A 24,641-nucleotide genomic window follows, 5' to 3' on the forward strand; every position below is an offset into this window, starting at 1 on the left:
ATTGTAGAAATACCTGAAAATACAACCAAATGAAGTGGGAGAAAAAAATTAAAACATCCAACTATGGTTAATAAAATACCTTTCAGAGCCTCCACCATTCCTTCCTGGTCTCTAAACAAAGGTACTTGACTTTTTTTTTTTTTTTTTTGGCCGTGCCGCGTGGCTTGCGAGATCTTAGTTCCCTGACCAGGGATCGAACCTGTGTCCCCTGACGTGGAAGCACAGAGTCCTAACCACTAGACTGCCAGGGAATTCCCTCAGAGCCTTTTCTTTAAAAAAGATTATGTATACTACACATGTACAGTGTAAAGAATAGTAACAAAGGGAACAGCTGCTAATCCACAACCTATCTTAAGAAATAAAAATCTTATTGTTGCCTTTCAAGTCTCCCTTCCTAACTTCATCCTTCTCTTCACTCTAGAGGTAAACTTTATCCTTAATTTGGTGTTAATCATCTCCTCGCTTCTTCATAGCTTTACCTTAGGTGTCTGTATCTCCAAAGAGTTTATTTCATAATTTTGTGCACTTTTCACCTTTATAGAAAGAAAATCATACTTTCATTTCTTTTCTTGTGACTTGACTGTTTTTCATTTGATATTATGTTTTTTACTTAATTCATGTGGACTATAGAACACCTAACTTTTATATATTAATTTTAGAGCCAGATGCTTGCTAAACTCTCTTTTTATTTCTCTTTTGGGGTTTTCCGTAGGGACAGTCATAACACCAGCAAATAGTGGCGGTCTTTTATCTTCTGTTTCAATCTTTATGTCTTTTATTTATTTCTCTTATCTTGCTCTTCTGGTTACGACCTCTATTATGCTGGCAGTAGCAGTTATTGTGGACTTCCTTATCTCGTTCTAGATTATAAAGAGGGTGCTTCAAATGTTTCCCCATTAAGCATGATTATAATATACCCTTTATCGGGCTAAGGGATTTCCCTTCTTTTTCTATTTTGCCAACAAGTTTTTTGGTTTTTTTTTTGTTTTTTTTTTTGCGGTACGCGGGCCTCTCACTGTTGTGGCCTCTCCCGTTGCGGAGCACAGGCTCCGGACGTGCAGGCTCAGCGGCCACAGCTCACGACCACCGGCCCCAGCTGCTCCACGGCATGTGGGATCTTCCCGGACCGGGGCACGAACCCGCGTCCCCTGCCTCGGCAGGCGAACTCTCAACCACTGCGCCACCAGGGAAGCCCTGCTTTGCATCTTTTTAGTTGTGGAGTGTTGCTCTTTATTCTCTGGATAATATATGTGAGACGAAATTAACTGTTCCTTAAATATTTTGTAATCCTTTATTGTGGGAGAGTTTCTAACTACTGATCCAATTCCTTTATTGTCTTTTTCTTTGGTTGATCCTGGTATGTTATATTTTTCTAGAAATATATCCATCTCATCCCAGGTTTTCAAATTTAGTGGCCAAAAGTTGCCCATAATATTCTCTCACCTTAATTTTTTGCTGCATATATTGTGTGTCCCCCTTATTTATTCCTATTATTATTTATTTATACTTTTGGGGGAGGGCCTTTTTTTTTTTAATCAATTCTTATTTATTGATTGATTTACTTGGCTGCATTTGGTTTTAAATGTGGCATCTGGCATCATCGTTGTGGCATGCGGGATCTTTCAATGCGGCGTGGGCTTCTCTCTAGTTGTGGCACGTGGGCTCCAGAGTGCACAGGCTCAGTAGTTGTGGCGTGCAGGCTTAGTTGCCCCACGGCATGTGGGATCTTAATTCCCTGACCAGGGATCGAACCCACGTCCCCTGAATTGGAAGGCGATTCTTAACCACTGAACCACCAGCGAAGTACTGGGAAGGGTCTGTTTTGTTTTGTTTTGTTTTAATAATGTATATATATTTTAATTTTTATTTACTTATTTATTTTTGGCTGTGTTGGATATTTGCTGCTGCACGCGGTCCTTCTCTAGCTGCGGTGAGTGAGGGATACTCCTCTGTGGTGCGGTGGCTTCTCTTAGTTGCAGAGCACGGGCTCTAGGCGCACGGGCTTCAGTAGTTGCGGCACATGGGCTCAGCAACTGTGGCTCACGGGCTCCAGAGCACAGGCTCAGTAGCTGTGGTGCACGGGCCTAGTCGTTCCATGGCATGTGGGATCTTCCCCGACCAGGGCTTGAACCCGTGTCCTCTGCACCAGCAGGTAGACTCCCAAACACTGTGCCACCAGGGAAGTCCGAGGGTCTGTTTGTTTTTTTTTAAAGGACATTAATGGTCTTCATCTTTTATTTATTTGTTTGTTTGTTTTTGGCCACGCCGTGCAACATGTGGGATCTTACTTCCCCGACCAGGTATCAAACCGTGCTCCCTTCAGTGGAAGCGCCGAGTCTTAACCATTGGACCGCCGGGGAAGTCTCGAGGGTCTGTTTTTTAAAATCATTTTTTATTAGTATTTTACAAAAACCAAAAGTTATCTTTATGGAACTTCTTTTTACTTTCTATTTTATTTATTTTCTTTTTCTTCTTCTTCTTCCTCTTCCTCTTCTGTTAATATCTTTGGATTTATTTTATTGCCCTTTTAAAAATTTCTTTCTTCAGATGCTTTTCTCATTTCAACTTTTCTTCTTTTCTAATATAAGCATTTAATGAACAAAGTTCCCATTTAACTACTGTTTTATTTGCAACCCACGGATTTTGGTATGCAGTAGTATTATTATTGTTCATTTCCTGATATTTTTCATTTCTTTTACTATTTAGTCTCTCCAGTAATTTATTTGGAAGCATATTTTTAAATTTCCAATTGTATGACATTTTTAAACTTATCTTTTTGTTAATGATTTCTAATTTAATTGCATTGTGGTTATAGAAAGTCTGAGTTTGAGACTTTTACGTTTGTTGAGACTTGTCTTATAGCCTAGTACAGGGTCAGTTTTTATAGGTGTTCTCTAAGTAATTGAAAAGAATGTGTATTTTCCATTTCTTGGTTGCAGAGTTCTACATTTTTTCATTAGAGCAAACTTGCTGATTACCCACATCTTCCCATCATTAAGGATTTTTTGTCTGCTTGTTGTAATGTATTTTGATAGAGATATATCACTTCTTTGTGCCTCACTTTCCTTGTCTGTAAAATGGGAACACAGAAGGAAACGATTGGTGCGAGTGTTGGTTGAGATAATATGTACAAGATACTCAAAGCCATTTATGGCAGTGGCCAGTGATCATCACATTAACTATTGCGATGATAACGATGGAAGATTTGTCATTTTCTGTCCATTTTGCTCTTCCATTGTAAAGCTGTTTTATTAAAGAATAAAGTTTAGAATTGTAATGTCTTCAATGTGATTTAATTTTTCACTGATTTCCACAGTCATGCTTTATGCCTTGAAGTCTATTTTACCCAACATAAACCAGCCTTTTCTTTGGGTCAGCATTTGCCTGGCAAGTCTTTCCCATAGTTTTAGTCTACATGTTTCTTTGTTCCCATATTTAGATGTGTCATTAGTAAATGGCATGTAGCTGGATTTCTTTTTAATACAGTCTGATGGCCTTTACCTTTCACCTGGAGAGTTTGGATGGATGTATACCATCTCATTTTATTTCTATTTGTTTCACTTTTTCTGTTTCCTTCCCCCTTTCCCTGATACTCTCTGTTTCTTGCCTTCTTGGATTTTTGAAAATTGTGTTTTGTTTTCCTCATTCCGTTTTCTCCTCTACTGCTTTGGACATTATGTATTCTATTTCTGTGCTTTATTTGGTAAACCTAGACTTTTTTTTTTTTTTGGCTGCATTGGGTCTTTGTTGCTGTGCGTGGGCTTTCTCTAGTTGTGGCAAGTGGGGGCTACTCTTTGTTGCGGTGTGCGGGCTTCTCATTGTGGTAGCTTCTCTTGTTGCAGAGCACGGGCTCTAGGCATGCGGGCTTCAGTAGCTGTGGCAAGTGGGCTCAGTAGTTGTGTCTCATGGGCTCTAGAACGCAGGCTCAGTAGTTGTGGCGCACGGGCTTAGTTGCTCTGCGGCATGTGGGATCTTCCTGGAGCAGGGCTCGAACCCGTGTCTCCTGCATTGGCAGGCGGATTCTTAACCACTGCGCCACCAGGGAAGTCCTAGACATTTTAACATATATGTTCAGCCTAACTATAAAGTAAATTAGGGTCTTTACTAATGTCCACCCAAACAACTTTAACTAAAACCAGCTCCCTCTTAACATTGCAATGTATTTGTGAATATTTTTGGTTCAACTGCATTAATTTTTTTTTATATAGTTCTGTAAGTATACTTTCTATTTTCTTTGTTCACCATTTCTTTTTGTACCTGGGGTCTTATTCCTTCTTCCCAAAGGACACCTTTAGAATTTCCCTTAGCAGAGATTTATTACAGTAAAATCTCAGTTTTTGTTTGACTGGAACTGTCTTTTTTTCACTTTCATTCTTGAAACATGATTTCTCCATGTGTACGGCCCTAGGGTGAGTGTATTGCACCTGGAGGGTCTTATGCTGCCATCTTTTGACTCTCGTTTGTAGTTGAGAAGTCACAGTGTGTGAGAAGCCAGTATAATTTTTAATCCTTTGAAGATAATGTCTCTTCTTTTTAATAACTATAAAGATCTATTTTCTTGTCTTTTTGTCTTTAAAATAGGGGTGGCTTTCTTTATCTTCCTTTTGATTCATTGGGCTTATTGCCTCCAGATTGGAATTTTCTGATGCCTGCCTATTCCTCATTCTATTGTTTCCATTGGAACTCTGATTATAAGTCATTAGTTAAAATATCTACTCTATCCTCCATGCCTATTAAACTATATTTGTATTTTTCATCTCTTTGTCTCTCTCTTTCTCTGCTGTGTTCCATGTAATTTCTTTAGATATAACTTCCATTTCAGTAATTCTCTCTTAAGCTGTGTCTGATCTGTGGTTTAACATATCCATTGAGTTTCTAATTTCAGTTGTTACATTTTCATTTCTACAAGTTCTTTATAGCTCTCTTTAAAATCTATAGAGTCATTTGTTATTTTCTTGTTGCTTTGTCACACCCTTGTACCATATTTTACTTCTTTAAACATACTAAACACATTGACTTTATATTCTCTATTTGATTAATTTCAGTATCTACAATTTATGTGGGCCTGTTTCTTCAGTTTGTTGTATCAGCTGACTTGTTTCCTCCTATATTTTTGTCCTTTCTTCGATAATGCCATAAATGCATTGCTGAAAAACTTTATGTTCTGCAAAAAAAAAAGAAAGATGCTAAAGATAATGAACAGGACTTAGGGGAAAATAGGCTTAGAAATAGATCACTCAGTACTCACAGAACTTTGTAACCAGAGAACCAACAAAACAACAATCCTAGTAAAACAACTAGCGTTTGAATTGAGTATCACAGCCCTTGTCCTTTAAGATGTAGGTCCTTCTGAGTATTCAGGCCTTAAGACACGTAGGTCCTTGGAAGCATTCACTTTCAGCAAAATGAAAAATCTGATCCTGGATAAATGCTTCCTGCACTTATCTGTTGTTCTGCCACAGGTGGAAATATCTTTCCAGATTTTGCATACGTAGCTTTACCAGGTAGTTCAACAGAATGAGTATGGTAGCAGTTCTTGAAGCCACTGAAGCAGCCACTAGTTGCAATTCTGTAGATTTTTAGCCTTTTTCTTTCTTTTTTTTTTTAATTTGAAGTATAATTGATGTACAATATTATATTAGTTTCAGACGTTTTTAGCCTTTTTCTTAAAATCTGCATGACGTTGCTAAGGCTTACCTGTGATTGCTTCCAAACATTAATTTACTGTGAAAAATTGCATACAGACTGGCAAGGCTTCTATGTTATACCAACATCATTGCCTTATATTTCAGTCACAGAAGAAAGTATGTCACAGCAGAAAAACATGTGAGATTCAAAACAGAGTGTGTGTGATTACAAATGTGCGTTTCTTGGAATTTCCTCTCTGGCCTACATTTAAAGTGGGTTCTCCAGGGAGCTGGCATTACCTGGGGTCACTACCAGGCCAGGACTGCATCAGTCTGAATTTCCAGCTTGGGGTTGGGGATCCACACACGCTGTGTGAGTTCTAGTCCTTTGTGACTGGAAAACTTCCAGGATGACTTTTTAATTTTCCTCCCTCAGGTCAGATCCAAGGTAGTTAACTTAACAAACGTGCAATTGCTGGGTCCAGTTGCAGCTTTAGGACTTTTGGAAGGTACTACCAAATTGAACCGCTCTCCTCAACTATTTTAATATTTCCAAGGATGTATTATTATTTCTTATACGTAGAGAGTCATTTTGTTATTTTTATGGAAGTACTATTTACCTCCTCCCTAAGGATGTGATAAATTACTGGATTTTAGCATCACAAATGTTGAAGCTCATAGAGCAATGTCTAAACATTGGAATTCTTAAGTTATTCTTAAGTTATTTTGCTTATGAGTATCACTTGAAGCACTGTAATTTCCCCAAAACAAACTGTGATTTGACTGTTGTATCAGTTTTTGCATTATCAGCCGTGAAGCCTCTTGTCAGTAACAAGCTGAAAGGATGCAGTGTTTCAGTTCTTGTGGATACTTAATGTAATTTCCCGTTTTGACTTCTAATAGCCTTCAGATCTAATATAAATGTCTTTTCCTCCAGTTTCTGCCCATGATTAAATTATCCAATTGTATTCAAGATCACTCCCCCTCCTTTTTCCAGCAGTCAGCCCCACGACACTTGGAATGCCATGCCTGTGTTTACAAAGACATTGTAGCTGCTCCCACCATGAGTAGGATGGACTTTCCTAAACTACGCTTGTGTTTGATGACACAGCTCATGGGAACTATATGTGCATGCCTCTTCTAAGCTGCGTAGGATCTGGGTAGGAGCCTGATTTTCTTCTTCTCCTTTTGGGAAGTTAAATGTTCCGCAGAGGGATTGGCTCTGTGTTCAAATTGCCTAAATCTGCTCGAGTCCACGTTTTTGCTTTGTGTTCAGCATCAGTGTGTGGCCAGACGTTTAGTCATTTGCTTACAAGAGGGTATTTGTTAGCCTTGAGGCACCCAGTTTAACTAAATGTAAATTTATACGTTGAAAGTAGGCATAAGAAAAAAACCTGACAGTTTTACCTCTGGGCCAGTGAACGTATTTGGATGTTGTGAGGATGCCGTGTGCCTTAGAAGAACGATGGGGAAAGAAAATAAGTTCAATGGAATGGTTTTTATGCCACTGTCAGAAAGCTTTGGATTTGAAGACTTGGAATGAGTTGTAGTGATTTGAAATTAGTGAAGCTGGCTATGTCAAAGAACCAATAGAGGTTGGAATAGGTCATCTCATGGCTCGTGACCCATACGCTCAAGTTGAAGGTAAAACCAGACTTTTTTCCTCCTTTTTAAGGAGATGGAAAAGATAGTCCTTACTATCTGTCTTGTAATATTGAGCAGTCGAAGGACTGCAAGGGAACATGGAAAAATCAAACCATATTATGTCTTACTCAAATATAGGAGTCTCTTGTAAAAAAATTAAAGCACTGAGGATAAGGTGGAAGTATTCTCTGCTGTCCAGCCCTCCACCTCCCAGACCCTCCTCAGAGGTGGTCACTCTCGCCATTGGTATGTGTCCTTATAGACCTTTTAAAATAGGTTTTTATTGAGGTGTAATTTACATACCATAACGTGGCCATCTAACTCAATATGATGTCTGTGAGATTCATATTTTTGTCGTGCGGGGGTGGTTTGTGTTGCCGTGTGGTGCCCATTGTGTGGACGTACCACAATTTAGCCATTCTCAGGTTGGTAGATGTTTGGACTGTTTCCATATTGAGACTAAATTAAGAATAAAGCTCCTAAAAAAGAATAAAAGCTCCTGTGAACATTTTTATACATGTCAGTTGGTGACCATGGTCTCTCCGCCATGGGCGTGTACCTGAGGTGAGGTGGAACCCTGGGTCACAGGTGCGAATTTGGCGCAGTGCACTGTCAGAGCTTTGACAAAGTGGCTGTACCAACCGACACAGAGCGGCAGCTGCTCCTCGCCCTCATGGACGGTTGGTATTCTCAGTCCTTTTATTTTACCCGAGAAGACCCTGCAATGAGAAGCCCACGCACCACATCGAATAGCAGCTCCCGCTTGTGGCAACTAGAAGAAAGCCCGTGTACAGCAATGCAGCCAAAAATAAATAAATAAAAATAAAGTAATAAAACATTTAAAAAAAAGAAAAGAAAAAATAAAGTGCAGTGATTTAACTGCATTCAAGGTCAACATTAACATTTATTTATTTGGCTGTGTCAGGTCTTAGTTGCGGTATGTGTGATTTTTAGTTGCGGCATGGGGGATCTTTAGTTGTGGCATGCGGGATCTAGTTCCCTGCCCAGGTATCGAACCCGGGCCCCTTGCATTGGGAATGTGGAGTCTTAACTGCTGGACCGCCAGGAAAGTTCCTTTAGCTCATTTTAAAAATAGATTTTCTTCTTTCTGGCCTACAGGTGCTCTTGATACACTTGGTATATGAGTGTGTATGTATATGTGTGTGTGTGTGTGTGTGTGTGTGTGTGTGTGTGTGTGTGTGTGTGAGTGTGTACATATATACTAATACAGTTATCTTTACTTACCCCCAATAAAGCCTTCTCTATGCCTTTAATCGATATGTGGGTCATCTTTTGTTTAAAAATTTTCATCATTGCTATTAAAATATTGTTGTGTGATGGGAAAAGCCTAGACAACCAGAATATTATCATTTCCAAGTTACACATGTTTAAGGATCAGGCTTAGAAATACAGAGAACCCAGCTCTCCGTGGCCCCATCTCTCAGAAGACCAGTGCCATCAGATTGGACATGGTGCCAAAGGACCATTTAAACTCTTGATGTATTCTCGATCTGGGGGGCCGGGGGTGGAGTATAGTGTGTAAAGAGGTGAGCCAGAGACTACTTTTTAATGGAGTCGGTATTTCAAGCTTTATAGAGTTTGGAGATTACTTGTGAAGAATCAGAATGCTAAGTAGCCATTAATTTATTTTATTAAAATGTTTCTAGTAATTTTTTTCTTGCAGTTTGCTTCTGCTTGGTATATAGCTTTTCATCCAACTGAATTCCAAATTTGTCTTTTTCTATTTAAACATGGGCCCCCAAATGAGTTACCATATATATATATTTTTTAATTTAAGGGAATTCTAATGGAATCATGATTTCATGGCCTTATTATCATTTTTCAAAAGCATCTAACTTGTTGACAGAATTCCTGAGTTGTGAAGTGTTCCCGTCCATTCATTCCCTCGCCCATTATTTGTTGCCTGTGTGCTGGTGAGGTGTGGTGGTGGCATAGATACCGTCGTGGAATCACACAATCCTTGACTTCAAGGAATTTGCCTTTCATTTTCTTCCTAATACTTAGTGACTGTATGGTGAATTTTCCCATGTGCTCCCTACATACTTCTTGAATGCCATTTTGGTGACAAACACTTTAAAGTGGGGTTTTATCTGTCGCTGTGCTTTGGAATAATAACATGCTAGATAAATGGGTGAGAGGCAGTGCCTAATCTCTGCTTTTTCTGATAATGCTGCAGCTGGCTAGTGCGGTGCTGGGATGAAAAAGGAAAAGGTTATCAAAATGAATGGAATGTGAACTAATATTTCCGAACAGAGAGAACAGTGTTTTCTAAATGCATGCATTAAACTGAGTTCATCCATGTCAGGCAATGAATAATTCCCTTTCTCTAATTCGCCCTTGCCTTGTGACTGTTGGCTCTTACATAATTTCTAAATGCAAAATAGGATATTGTTTAACAGAAACTGCAGTTCCTGGTTACAAGTAGCTGCAGAAATTGTTAGTGAGCTCAAGTTATGGTTTTTAAACTCTGGCATCCATTTCTCCTTTTCTTACAGGTCTAGTTTCATTTAACTTGTGTGATTCTTTGACTGCTAACGTCTTCATTTTCTGGGCAGTTGTTTGCCATCAAACAGTTAACTTGGATTCTTAATTCAAATTCAGTGCAGTTCTGAGTGTTGACTAACCAGAAGAATTCTCTGTACAATGTGAGAAGTTGCCCTATTTGGCCTAATCATGAGTTTTACTGTACAACCCGATTTAAGGAAATGTTTTAAAAGTTAAATTAATGTAAAATGCTGACCATGAGCCCTTAGAACAGTGTATCCATTTCTTAGGGAGTTTGCATTCCATTTTTGTGTGATATTACGGCTTCCAAACATATTTGGCTTTGAGCATTATTAGCTTTTAAATTCTACATAGATGCCTCTATCGTGAAGTAGACTAGGACATTCTGAGTCATTTATGAATTAAGGTAGAATTCTAAGAAGTAAGTGATAAAACTTCACGTTTCTAATGACAATAAAATATGCATGCACTCTTTTTATGTGTCCTATATTACATAATAGAATCTTTTAAAGAGAAAAATACAATTTTAGTAAAGAATCTATGTCAGCGTTAAGCAAGAATGAAGGAATTTACTTTGAACGATTATCAGTTTGATAATTATCTTGATAAAACAAATGAAATTTACTAGTTTAGGAGGTTGTCCTCAGTTGGAATCAGGGATGCCTGCTCTGTGAAGCACAGGCAGGACAAAGTTGGTTCTGTTCTAACTGAAGCCAGCTGAATAGCAGAGTGTTAAATTTTTTTACCATTTGGGGAAACGTTCTCTAGCAAGATGACTACTTTAGTTATTGTACGTATAAGGAATTGTACTATTAAGTTTTTTTTCTCTGCCCTTGCTGTAACCACGAGGTTGACATCTTTATTAAACATGTTAATATCTTTGGGGCTTTCCCCAAATTTGTTTCATATCAAATGTCTGACTGGTTATCTGAAGGAATTGTTCACTGTAACAATTTAGAAAACAATATTTTTTTTCAAAAGAGGAAGTGGTTTGTATGAATGCAGGAAGTAAATTTCTCAACGGCAGCTTGATCTTTTAGTTTAAAATTGCTTTCGTTTGCAACAAGAGAAAAATGTATAGAATAATGGATATCGTTGCTGCGACTGTTCTTTAAAAGTGGATCAGTGTTCAAATCAAAGCTTCTAGAAAAGTCATCTTTGTTATCCTCTTGTTTATATCTGTCCTGTAAGCAGTCACATCTGTAGACTTTATGTTTTGTTTATTTTGCTCCTCAGTGTGCCTGTATTAAGTGAACGTCGTGAATGGTTTCAGTCGTTTTGATGCTTAATGTTTGTCCTGAGTAATACGGATGTTTTCTTCTTTTTCGATGCTTCATATGGGAAATGGAATTTAATGGAAATTTTTCCCAATTATCAAATGTGGGATAAATGTATTTGTATTTGGAAACAGGACACAACTTTGAATATTAGTAGGATGCTTTTTTTTTTTTTAAGGCTGTGACCCTCGATATTTAAAAAATGAATTTGTGATAGGAATGTTGAAACATAAAATTATTTACTCTGGTTAGATATTTCACATACACGTATTCTTAACGTTGCATTCAGCTCCCAGTTTTAGTTCATTTGCTAGCAATTACTACAGCCTCTATGTTGTTGACCTTAATTTTCGCTTCTTTGCTTTGGAAATAAGTGGTTTTTACACAGCAAATGGAGTTTGGGTAAACAAACATTTAAAAAGTAACAAGGGGGCTTCCCTGGTGGCGCAGTGGTTGAGAGTCCGTCTGCCGATGCAGGGGACACGGGTTCGTGCCCCGGTCCGGGAAGATCCCACATGCCGCGGAGCGGCTGGGCCCGTGAGCCATGGCCGCTGAGCCTGCGCGTCCAGAGCCTGTGCTCCGCAACGGGAGAAGCCGCAATGGTGAGAGGCCCGCGTACCGCAAAAAAAAAAAAAAAAAAAAAAAAAAAGGAACAGGAATGTCAAAATCTCAGAGCATCAGAAATGTTGGGGGGTGGGGTGCTCCCCAAAGTGAATGTATATAAAGACCAAATACTTTTAAAAGCCTCTTCAGTGAACTAGTTCCAGTACGCATTATGTTACTTGCATGAAAATGCTAACGCGAGAATCTATCTTAGCTTTGCTTTAATACTCCTACAACAAGCCTCTAAGTGAATGTTCAAGATAGCGACAGAATGAAATAAGATGATAGGTCATTCCCATACCCTAGATCTGAAAATAAAAGTGAACTGAATAAAACATGAATACAAATATTCATATTATATGAATATATGAACTTGAATATAAAATAAAATAAATAAATGATATTTACTTATTTGAGTGTGTGTGTTTGTGTTTGTGTGTGTGTGTGGCTTCAATACTTGGCATTTCCTTTGTGCCCCTCATTGTTCTAAAGGCTTTTGTACAGCAACTCATTTAATAAAATATTTTAATTTTTACTGATAGTAAATGGTCTATCTCGGCCAGGAGCTGGTTCTTAATATATTTTTTTAATTAATTCGTTTTATTTTTTGGCTGCAGTGGGTCTTCGTTGCTGCGCGTGGGCTTTCTCTAGTTGCAGCGAGCAGGGGCTACTCTTTGTTGCAGTGCACAGGCTTCTCATGGCGGTGGCTTCTCTTGTTGTGGAGCACGGGCTCTAGGTGTGCGGGCTAGAATCGCGTGCCCCCTGCAGTGGAAGCCCAGAGTCTTAACCACTGGACCGCCAGGGAAGTCCCCAATTAAGTATATTTTAAACATCCTAGACATTCTATTAGAGTATTTATTGAACAAATAGTTCAGAGCATCAGTAAGATTATAATGAATACCTTTCTCGAGGGCCTTGGTTAGCAGATAACAAAGAGATAGAGAGACAAGGAAAACTCGAGTCAATTGCAGAATCAGATAATGTGTATAACATGCTAAGCTGCAGGGTGAAGATATTCAGAGCAGCAGTAGTTTAAAAATGATTAATGAGGTACATCATATGTGAAATCACCTGGTCTTATGACCAGCAAATACTAGGCGCTTAAGAGTTGCTCATAGATTCTGCAGCTGAAAAAGCTCCATGTGGATTACAGGTTGTTGGGATAGGGCTGAAGGAAGAATCAGGACTTGAGTATGATGGATGGGTAGAAATTGAGTGGATAGAGCAGCGAGGGAGCATCTGAGATGGAGAGAACTTCGTCCCAGGCATTGCGGGAAGCCTGCTGCTGATGTTGACAGAACGGGGAGTTGAGCAGGATCTCCCAGAGAGGTGACATGAGAACGGATTGTGAAGGATATTAAGAGTGAAATGAATGTGATCTGCATGAAATGGTATTGAACCTACTTCTCAAAAAACTTACACTGGGAACGTGTTTTATTTTTTTCGGAGAGGGTTTCAGTCCTTGCCATAATTCTTTTATCCCTTTATAGATAAAAAAAGGTAAGGCTATACAGTGTTAAATTTCCATTAACCTGGGACTTCCCTGGTGGTCCAGTGGTAAAGAATCCACTTTCCACTGCAGGGGATGCGGGTTCCACCCCTGGGCCGGGAACTAAGGTCCCACATGCCGCGGGGCAACTAAGCCCGCGCACCGCAACTACTGAGCTCGCGCACCGCAACTAGAGAGCCCGCGTGCCCCAAACTGCGGAGCCCACGCTCTCTGGAGCCTGTGTGCCACAACTAGAGAAGAGAAAACCCGCACACCACAACTAGAGAAAAGCCTGCATTTCACAACTAGAGAGAAGCCTGCATGCCACAACGAAGAGCTTGCACACCTGAAAGAAGATCCCACGTGCCACAACTAAGGCTTGACACAGCCATAAAAAATAAAATTTAAAAAAATTTTAAAAGTTACCATTAAGTTAAAATGGCCGTGCTGGATGTGGGAGAGCTAAGACTGAAGCACATTTCTATGAATTCTTTGTGAATTCAGTGTCCTTGCCAGTGTACCGTATGATTTCCCTCCTGGTTTATGTTAAATGAGCTCTTTATTGTTAGCCACTGCTCTTGCCTGCAGAGCTAGGCTGGTGATAATGGGTTGGGATAAGGTGATAAAGAGCAATTGACATGAAGCCTCAGTATATACTAGGGGCCCAATAAGGAGAGGTGGGCCCAGGGACCATCTAAAGTGGGCAGCCATGTCTTCACCATCTATCCACACAGCCAGACATGTACTAAGGCAGGCCAAGTGTTGTTACTTCTTGCATATTCCTCCTTTCTGGGTTAAATTCCCTCCTTTCTGAATGATAGGTTGTTTTCATTTTCTTCCATAAGGGTTTGTGAGTAGTAAGTTCTTTATTTGTCTGAAATGTTTTTATTTTGTCCTCACTCGAATGTGATCGTTTAGCTAGGTATAGAATTCTAAGCTGACAATGATTTTCTCTAAACATTTTGAAAACCTCATTCCATTGTCTTTTATCATTGATTGTTCCTTTGGGAAATTGGCTAACTACTTAACTGTGTTCCTTTTGTGGGTATTTGACTGTCCTCCCTAGCTCTTAAGACCTTATCATTGCCTTTGGTGTTCCGTGGCATAGCTGTGATATTTCCAGGTACAGACTTTTTGTTTCTTATTTACTCTGCTTAGGGTTCACTGGGGATTTGTTCCTTTCATAAATGTAGGAAAACTCTCAGGTGTTAACTCTTCAAATATGCCTTTCTTTCATTCTCTTGAATTGTTGGTTCTGGGGCTCAGATACGTCTGAAACTTCTCATTCTATTCCCCACGCTTCTTAACTTCTTTTTCCTTCATTTCGTTTCTTTATCTCTATATATTACACTTTGTGTAACCTTCTCAGCTACTTCATGAGTTCTCTTCAATTATTCTATTATTTAACTGATTTATTAAGTTTTTAAATTTCAATGAGTGCATTTTTTATTTCTGGAAGTTCCATTTGCTTCTTTCTCAGATACACTTCATCTTTATAATGTCTTTCATTTTCTTGTGATTTCTGTTGCTTCTTTTATTTCTGTAACCCTTTTAAATGTTCTTGTTTTATATGTTCTTTAAATTTTTCTTTTAGCTCAGGTTTTTAAATAATTAATTAGTTAGTTAGTTAGTTTGTTTATGGCTGCGTTGCGTCTCCGTTGTTGCACACGGGCTTTCTTTAGTTGTGGCGAGGGGGGCTACTCCTCATTGCGGTGCGCGTCCTTCTCATTGCAGTGGTTTCTCTTGTTGCGGAGCACGGGCCCTAGGCACGCGGGCTTCAGTAGCTGTGGCTCGCGGGCTCTAGGCACGTGGGCTTCAGTAGCTGTGGTGCACGGGCTTACTTGCTCTGCGGCATGTGGGATCTTCCCGGACCAGGGCTTGAACCCATGTCGCCTGCATTGGCAGGCGGATTCTCAACCACTGCACCACCAGGGAAGTCCCTAGCTCAAGTTTTTATGGTGATAGTTTTTCTCTCTACTGTGTCAGCTCTCACAGTAGTTTATTTCCTTGTGCATTTATGATTGTTATATTATTATTTTTTGTATGAGCATACCTTCAACAGGGATGGGTTTTTCCTCTGGGAATCGCTTAAAAGCAGGATTGTGGGTGTATCCCCACTCCCATTAGGGTTTTGTATTTATTTTGGCCAGACAACCTGGGGCCGATTTTTGTGTTAATTTCTTGTGGTGGAGATTCTTGCAACACCTTTATGGTATACACAGGCTTAAGGTTTTGTTTCTCAGAGGACACTCTTACCCCACTTCATCCCATAGCCTGATACCTAATCAAACTTCTTTGCTGTCTTCTTTGACCACTAGAAGTTTTGCTAGGTGTTGCCCAGCTTAAAGAATGCAGAGAAAAGTAGTACTGTGGTCAAAATTCAGGAAGGGCCTGTAATCTTTTATCTTGACCTATTAAGAATATATTACTGAAAATAACTTCTGTAAGATTTTTAGTATTAAACATTCCTGATTAAACATCTATTGTGACTTGGGTACTAAGGATGAACAGCTGCTCACCAAACACCTCAGATTTCTCTTTTTTTTTTTTAAACTGAAGTGTAGTTTTTTTAATAATGTTTCATGTGTACAGCAAAGTGATTCAGCCATAAAAATATATATATATATATACTTTTACAGATTCTTTTCCATTATAGGTTATTACAAGATATTGAATATAGTTCCCTGTGCTATCTAGTAGGTACTTGTTGTTTATTTTATATATAGTAGTGTGTATCTGTTAACCCCAAATTCCTAATTTATCCCCATCCCCTTTCCCCTTTTGTAACCATAAGTTTGTTTTGTGAGTCTATTTCTGTTTTGTAGATAAGTTCACATGTCTCATTTTTTTTTAGATTCCACATATAAGTGATATCATATGGTATTTGTCTTTCTCTGACTTACTTCATTTAATGTGATAATATCTAGGTCCCTCCATGTTGCTGCAAACGGCATTCTTTCATTATTTTTAATGGCTGAGTAATATTCCATTGTGTGTGTGTGTGTGTGTGTGTGTGTGTGTGTGCATATATACCTCAGATTTCATGGTATTTCATTTCTTTCTCTGGGGTATATAACATGATTAATTTTTTTACTCTTCTAAGGAATATATATGTCTTGTAGAACTGCATTCCAGAGTGCTTTCAGTATTTTTGCTCTTCACAATAATGCCACAGCCGTAGAGAATGGTGATCATATGGGCATCAACTTTCCAGAATCCAGGCTGTTCTCTTCAACTGTGCATATATGGAACCTTGTGGTATTAACCTTGTGCATGTCATATTTTGGGGTGACGTTACTTTTTAAGGGGAGAAAGGGAAGAGAAAGAGATCATCAATCTCAACCTACTATAACTGAAAACTCAAGACCCTCGCCAAGAGTAATGTGTTAGAAGCCAGGGAGGAGGAGGGGGCAAGTCTTGGAGACCACGATTTATATTTTATCAAGATCTCTGAGCTCATACCAAGTTCGTTTTCACCAGCTTAACTTGGAGGTATGCCAGCCTTAAGAGCAGCCATATCAGCAGTGGCTTCTGTTTCAGCAGAAATTGTCACTCACCTTCTAATTCTACTTTTTAAATAAGGCAACTGGGGTATAGGGAAACAGAAGGCCTTTTCTTAAAACTGTTTAGCAAGTGAATGGCCCCTGAGGGATTGAGATGCTGGTCTCATTTGCTATCTTTCCATATTCTCTCCTTCTATTTCAGCACTAAAGTAACCTACAATGCTGGGGCTAGAAGTTGTAAGCCTGTTTCAAAAAAAAAAAAGAAATCAGGAAATGGCTGGAATATTTCAAGCATATTTCTTTGGTTAACTTATTTTGAAGTTTTTCTGTGTTCTGTATTTTAGCTGCCCTTATAATTTATCAAAGACAGACTCATTGTTTTGGCAAGTCCCGGCCTGGAAGTCTCCAACAAAAACTCACGGTGCTCCTCTGTCTGAATAGGAATTTTTAGATGCATTTTTAGTCTTAAACTTGAAAATGTATTCTAGATGCAACAGTTTGCTGGGAAATTGAAACGATGCCATTTATCATACAACAACATTACTCCAGACACAGAGCTTTTCCATCTCTTCCTTTGTTACTATCCCTCCTACTATATCTTTCAGAGCCGTGTGTGTGTGTGTGTGTGTGTGTGTGTGTGTGTGTGTGTGTGTGTGTGTGTGTGTGTGTACCTCAAAGGCAACCCATACCTCTTCAATCTTTCACTGTTGTTTCTGGAATTCTGCGTTACAATTTGCCTCTTTCACTAAGCTTTTTGGCAAAATAAACTAACTTTGTCACTCTTTTCAGAAGTGATCATTATTAATGTTTTATTTTTATAATAATGAGATTATACTGTAAACACTGTTTTAGAAACTTGAAAAAAATTAAATTATATATAGCTTTCACTTTCCCTTATTAAATACTCTTTCACATTATTTTTCTTCCAGGCTACACAATAGTCCATCAAGGGTATGACGTATAATTAACCAATCACATTACTGGACATTGTCTCAAATTATTAGCTATTATAAACAATACTGTGTGGATATCTTTTGTGAACACTGAAAATTATTTCATTAGGATAAATTCCCAGAAGTAGAATTGCTGGGTCAAAGACTAGGGTGAAATCAGTTTTACTCCTAATCATTGACAAATCATAGAGAAATTCAGTTTACCAGTTAGAAGTTCAGGGATTCTCAATAGATTGCTGTTTTTCTGGTCTCAAAAATACGTAGAGGAGGACCTGGTGGCGCAGTGGTTAAGAATCCGCCTGCCAATGCAGGGACACGGGTTCGATCCCTGGTCCGGGGAGATCCCACATGCCGCAGAGCACCTTAACCCTTCCACCACAACTACTGAGCCTGCGCACCTGGAGCCCGTGCTCTGCAACAAGAGAAGCCACCACAATGAGAAGCCTGTGCACGGCAATGAAGAGTAGCCCCTGCTCACTGCAACTGGAGAAAGCCCGCGCGCAGCGACGAAGACCCAACGCAGCCATAAATAAATAAATAACTTAAAAAAAAGTACATCCTTTATTTTAAAAAAAACAAACAAACCTAGAGGGACTTCCCTGGTGGTCCAGTGGTTAAGATTTCATGCTTCTACTGCAGGGGGTGTGGGTTTGATCCCTGGTCGGGGAACTAAGATCCCACATGCTGTGTGCTGCTGCATGGGGGGTCGGGGGGACGACACACCTAGAGAACAGGTCACAATATCCAGTGGCCCCTACCTCTCTTGTATGCTGTGAAGATGTGTGCATTTCTTCTCTTTAACCTGGCCACGTCCAAAAGGAAAGGTGCTCCAATCGTTGGAGCTACTGGTGACTCTGAGACTCACCATCTTTGCCAGCTGTTGATTGGGGATCATTGTAATGTGGTGGTGTCATTTAATGATGTCCTTGCAGCTGTGTTCTTGGAACTTTCCGGTGAATTTCCCAAGGCTGCTCTACCTCCTCTCAGTGTTATCTCAGATCCCACTCCACCAGGGAAGGACACTAGGTTTTCACTATTACCAATGTTTACCAGAGGGTGGAATGTGCAGGGACTTTTACTTTCTAAACCCTACAATTCTGTAAATTTGAATTATTTACAGCAAGCATATTTTTGTAATTGGGTGAAAAAAGAACTAAGATGGAGAGAGGCCGATAACCCAGGTTATTAAATTCGTAAGTTTGATTTTATGCACAATATTAAGTCAGCAGCTCAGGTAGTTGCAGAGGGGTGAATCGAGAGCCAGGTGCCCTGCTGGATTCTTGCTGTGTCTCCAGCCCAGGCTCTGTGCCCTTTTGGCTGGATTTCGGGGCTGGTGGTCAGGCCATCTGCCCCCTAAGTGGAGCTGTTGCAGGTCACGGGCTATTGGATAATAAATATGGACAGCCTAGCTGTGGTTCAGAATAGTAAATTCAGAATAAAATCTCAACTTAGCCCTCCTTTCCCCTCTGGCCTAAAAGACAATTGATCTCTTCTTATGATAGTGATGAAATAAAATATTGAAAGTCCAGCTACTCCAGAGAACATTTACTGCTGTTGGAACTACCAGTGATGAAACATTTTTCACTGTGCTCCCCAAATTTTTGGTAATCAAGTGGGGCCTTTCTAAGTTGTTATATTCACATACTTGTAATCAAGAAAAAATTTGACTTTCCAAAAGCTAGGAATGCTGCTGCAATAAATAGTTTATCATTTAAGGAACAGCAGTGTATACAGTCCTGAGAAGTCTGAGGTCGTGTTCAAAAATTAATACATCTCGGGCTTCCCAGGTGGCGCAGTGGTTGAGAGTCCGCCTGCCGATGCAGGGGACGCGGGTTCGTGCCCCGGTCCGGGAGGATCCCACGTACCACTGAGTGGCTGGGCCCGTGAGCCGTGGCCACTGAGCCTGCGCGCGCGACGGGAGAGGCCACAACAGTGAGAGGCCCGCGTACCGCAAAAAAAAATAATAATAATAATACATCTCATTATGTATTTAACAATAAATATATAAATAGAACCAGTCCATATTTGGTCATTTTGTTAAAAGGTCAAAAGCTATAAGCAGCCCTCATAAAAGATGTGAGGGTATAACCCTATTCCGTGTGTGAAAGTAAACATTCCTTAGTATAGCTCATTTTCTCCGTTTATGACAATTGAGACTCAGCCAGCGGTGTTTTCTTCTTAATATTTGAAATATTAAGGAAAAAGTAATAGCGAATTGAACAGGAAATAGCTACACAGTTTGGCCATGCTCATCATCTAAATTTAACTAACTAAATGGATTTTAGTATTTTTGTCTTTAAACCTGTGAGGATTTAGAAGCATTGGGCTGCAGCTCAGTTTCTAAAATCTTGTTTTCTTTATTTAGAAACTGTAACTCTGACCTTTTAGGCAGCACAGCTTTATTTCCATAGGATGTTGAGTTAGAGGTGTTAAGAATTACTAAGCAGTGAAGTAGCGCTTAAGCAATACATACTTAGGCCTATTTGGATTTATTTGGGGAGAGTCCCAAGGATTTGTCAAAGAAATTCTGAAATTTAAGTTCAGTCTTTCTGATTGACAGTGAAACTGGTGTAGTTCTTATTTAAAGATGTCTGTGAATTACAGCCTCAGGCAGTTGTGGTCATTCTGGACTTTTTTAGAATGCTATCTCTAAATTCTGTAACTCTGAGTCATTAAAAAAAAAAAAAGCCTCTGACCTTCTCTCTGCCCTACAGTAATATTGCTATAAGATGCAGTGTCTTTTATTCTTAGAATGAGAACATGAATGAAAAGAAATAGCTAATGGTCTGGCTGACAGTAGAAATGCTATACCTCTTTAAGATAATAGTTGCTATTTTCAGATGGACTTAAAAAGGGAGGAGAAGTGATGCGTCTAATCTTCATGTAGCCTTAGTCATTAGGAGATACACTCTCGAAAATATCTAGTTACTTAGCGGTTACTCCAAATAAGTTTTTGAAAATACTTTTAAAGATATTTTTAAAAACATATTTGTAGTAATGAGTAACTGACTCAGCACTAGTTTTAGAGAGAGACTCTTGAAGTTCCATCGCAAAATAAACACAGCAGCTTACGAAACAAAAATAGATTTGCACAGTAAATCTTGGTCAGAACAATGGCACATTCCTGGGCCTGGATTCAACAGTGGGTATTAATTCAAAGCAGCTGGATGCTGGGATTGAGAGTAAGATAGTCCCGTCTTCCTGCGGTGGCCTTGCAGAATCTGATGTGCGACAATATTTTGCTGCTTTTAAATGTTGCTTTATCCTTTTAGTGAGTCAGAGAGAATCTGCAGAGGTACAGAGGCTTTTGCAACCTCAGGTCCAAACTTTTCCTTTCAAGAAAACTCCCAGAGAGATCATGCTTCCTTTACAAAAGGTAGACCCATTCCCTCTGGAGTCTGTTTGTTTTCTTCTACTCAGCTCACTTTCCAGGCTGGATTTTATCCATGTTCTTCCTTATCTCAGTTTCTTCCATAGTTTACTGGTCACCTAGTTACATTTCAGGAATGCATTGTGCAGGGCACTGTGACACTATTATGAATTAATATTAATTATGAATTAATTATTAATAGTTTAATTATTATGAATTAATATTAATAGTTTAATTAATATTAAACTATTATGAATTTATATTAATAAAAGCAATTATATAGCCAAAGCAAGAACATGATTAGAGATTCTGGGGAGTTCAGAGGTTAGAGGATGACGACCACTTCCAGTCAGATGGTGCTGGGGTACCTCTGGCAGGCTCACCTCCAGTTCTCATGAGTAAAATATTCCATGGTCGTTATGATGGCTTGACTGTCAGGAAACATTAATCTGCTTATGTGGGCTGTGTGTGTGTGTGTGTGTGTGTGTACACACATAAGTGCATATTTAATGATGACATTCTGATCTCTGTTTCAGAACTAAGCTATTTTAAGTTTTCACCAAATTAGAATCATTTCTGCAAAATAAATAAGGAGACTGTCCATCTTGCTACTCTCCTTACAAGAGAGATGACGGAACCTCCCTCCCCTGGGATTCTTCTGAGACTTGTTTTCTGAGGAGGTTTTGTAAATGAAAGAGAGAATTTTTTAGAAGTGGGAGGTTACCTGGGAATTTCCTTGTATGTTATTTTTTTTGTCCCCATCGTCATAATAGAATGAGAAATGATAAAATTCTAGGTAATTGAAAGAGTTAAAAGGATTTTTGAGTTGGTTGCATCAGGGGAACAGATGGAGTGCACGTAGGTGGGGAGGCTACTATTAAAGTGGAGGAGGGTTACCGTGTGTTGGAAAGGCATGGATTTTGCGGGGTAGCTGGGGACTCAACATGCTGGGGACTAGCTTATGTATCTGCTAGTGAACACAGTAAAGCGGAAGCCAAAGCGTATGGTCAGGAAGGGAGTTAACAGTCTGCTGACAAAGAGGAAGAATGAGGCAGCTGAACTAACTGAGGGGAGGTGAGAAGTTGGTAAATTGGTTTTGAGGTACCTAAAGGTCTTAAGAAACTAAGAAGCCTCAGGTAATAAGGAATCAGTTTGGAAATATTAATATTGTTCCCTGCATTTGGGAAGTGTTTACGTATGAACAGAGAAGAAAATAAAGGAAGCAGCTCTGAATGACTACCTCGGGCTTTCACGGATACACAGATGAGCGAAGCATATCAAGGAAGTGAAATCAGGTTAAGCCTTCAAGTCACAGAGGCAGGAAACCAACGAAGGACATGGAGGTGTGAAGAAACCGATCTGGTACCAGTGATCAGACAGAGAGTGGGACAAACGACTCCAGCCTTTCTTCTTCGTGTTGGCATTTGAACGGTTCTTTGTTTTTTCTTTTTCTTTTTTTAAGCAGTTAGGTTCAGTAAAACAAGACAAAACAACAAACAAAAGTTGCCTTGGGTATGTTGGAACAAGGCCCTTTTCCTGTTGTGTTCTTGGTTCAGTGTGGTAAGTTTGCCCAGTATACAGGCCAAGCCATCTCTTCATCTGGCAGGGGGTAGTTGTTGCCCTGCACGGACCTCAGATTGTCTTAAAGATTCATAAGATTGTATTTATCAAGGCGCCTCCAAGGTGCTGGAGGAATCTGAGGAGCTGTTACCAGCATAACAATCTCTGCTATTTGTGGAGGACTTTCGACTTTACAGACATTCTTGTTTGAACTTTGAAATCGATTCTGCAACTTGTCACTAAGAGCCCCTTTCTTGCCTGTGTGTAATTAGCCAAAAAGTGAATGAGAAGAGAGAAACAAATGTATGAATTCTATTATTATTTAGGAGAAAAGCAATGAAGTAAAACACAAAATAGCGCGTGCGCGCGCGTGCGCGCGCGCGCGCGCACACACACACACACACACATATAAAAAGCACAAAGAGAGCACCGTACTTACTGCTTCTTTAAAGTATATTCTGAAAATAAACATAGTGGAGAGTTTTAGAAAGGTCCCTTTAGATCAGTGGTTCACGTACCTTTTTTAAAAATATTTATTTATTTATTTTTAGCTGCTTTGGGTCTTCACTGCTGTGCACAGGCTTTCTCTAGTTGTGGCGAGCGGGGGCTACTCTTCATTGCGGTGCGTGGGCTTCTCATTGCGGCGGGCTTCTCTTGTTGCAGAGCACGGGCTCTAGGCACGCGGGCTTCAGTAGTTGTGGCTCATGGGCTTAGTTGCTGCGCAATATGTGGGATCTTCCTGGACCAGGGATCACACTCGTGTCCCCTGCATTGGCAGGCGGATTCTTAACCACTGCATCACCAGGGAAGCCCCCGATATGCCTTTTTAATTCATGAACTCCGTTGAGAATTGGATTAAAAAATTTATAGATCACCTGTCCCCTCCTCAGGATATAAAAAATATGATCAGCGGTTCCCATAAGGGAACCTAAATCTAGGTAACATAAATGTGCGAATTGGGCCAAGTGCAGACAATAAAGAATGTTGGCACATGTGTCAAACTAGAAAGTAATACCAAGTTAAGACAATAGAGAATGTTGGTGTTTGTGAAAAATTAGGGTGCACATCCTTGCCTAAAGTAAATTCAAATTCTAAATAATCTCTTTCTCCTTTTTCTTTTTTTTAAAATTGAATTGCAGTTGATTTATAATATTATGTTAGTTTCAGGTGTACAGCATAGTGATTCAGTATTTTTGCAGACTATACTCCACTATAGGTTATTACAAGATAATGGCCATAATTCCCTGTGCTATACAGTATATCCTTGTTGCTTATCTATTATAAATATAGTAGCTGGTATCGTTAATCCCATACCCCTAATTTGTCCCTTTCCCCTTTGGTAACCACAAGTTTGTTTTCCAGCTGTGAGTCTGATATTCCTTTGTACTATTTTTTTTAGATTCCACGTGTAAGTGATCTCATACAGTATTTGTCTTTCTCCGTCTGGCTTATTTCACTAAGCATAATATTTTCTAGGGTCATCCGTGTTGCCACAAATGTCAGTATTTCATTCTTTTTTATATCTTAGTAATATTCCATTGTGTGTGTATATGTGTGTGTGTGTGTGTGTGTGTGTGTGTGTGTGTGTGTGTGTATCACATCTTCCTAATCCAGTCATCTGTTGATAGACACCTGGGTTGCTTCCATGTCTTGGCTATTGTAAATAGTGCTGCTATGAACATTGGGGTGCATGTATCTTTTCGAATTAATGTTTTCATTTTTTTTCTGGATATATACCCAAGAGTGGAATTGCTGGATCATATGGTAGTTTTATTTTTAGTTTTTTGAGGAACCTCTATATTGTTTTCCATAGGGGCTGCACCAATTTCCACCAATAGTGTACAAGCGTTCACTTTTCTCTACATTCTAACCAACATTTGTTATTTGTAGACATTTTCCTGACAGCCATTTTGACAGGTGCGAGGTGATATTTCACTGTTGTTTTGACTTACATTTCTGTAATAATTAGTGATGTCGAGCATCTTTTCACGTGCCTGTTGGCCATCTATGTGTCTTCTTTGGAGTAATGTCTTTTCAGGTCTTCTGCCCATTTTTGGATTGGATTGTTTAAACAATTTCTTTTTAAAAC

The 24,641-nt window shown here is 39.4% G+C and overlaps 1 protein-coding gene across 5 annotated transcripts in view; it reads left to right on the forward strand.

The window, feature by feature from the left end:
* Positions 1–24,641, forward strand: part of FNBP1 (formin binding protein 1) — a 140,588-nt gene that overhangs the window by 81,388 nt on the left and 34,559 nt on the right. The window lies entirely within an intron of this gene.

Source organism: Delphinus delphis, chromosome 6 (assembly GCF_949987515.2).
Source record: "Delphinus delphis chromosome 6, mDelDel1.2, whole genome shotgun sequence".
NCBI lineage: Eukaryota > Metazoa > Chordata > Mammalia > Artiodactyla > Delphinidae > Delphinus > Delphinus delphis.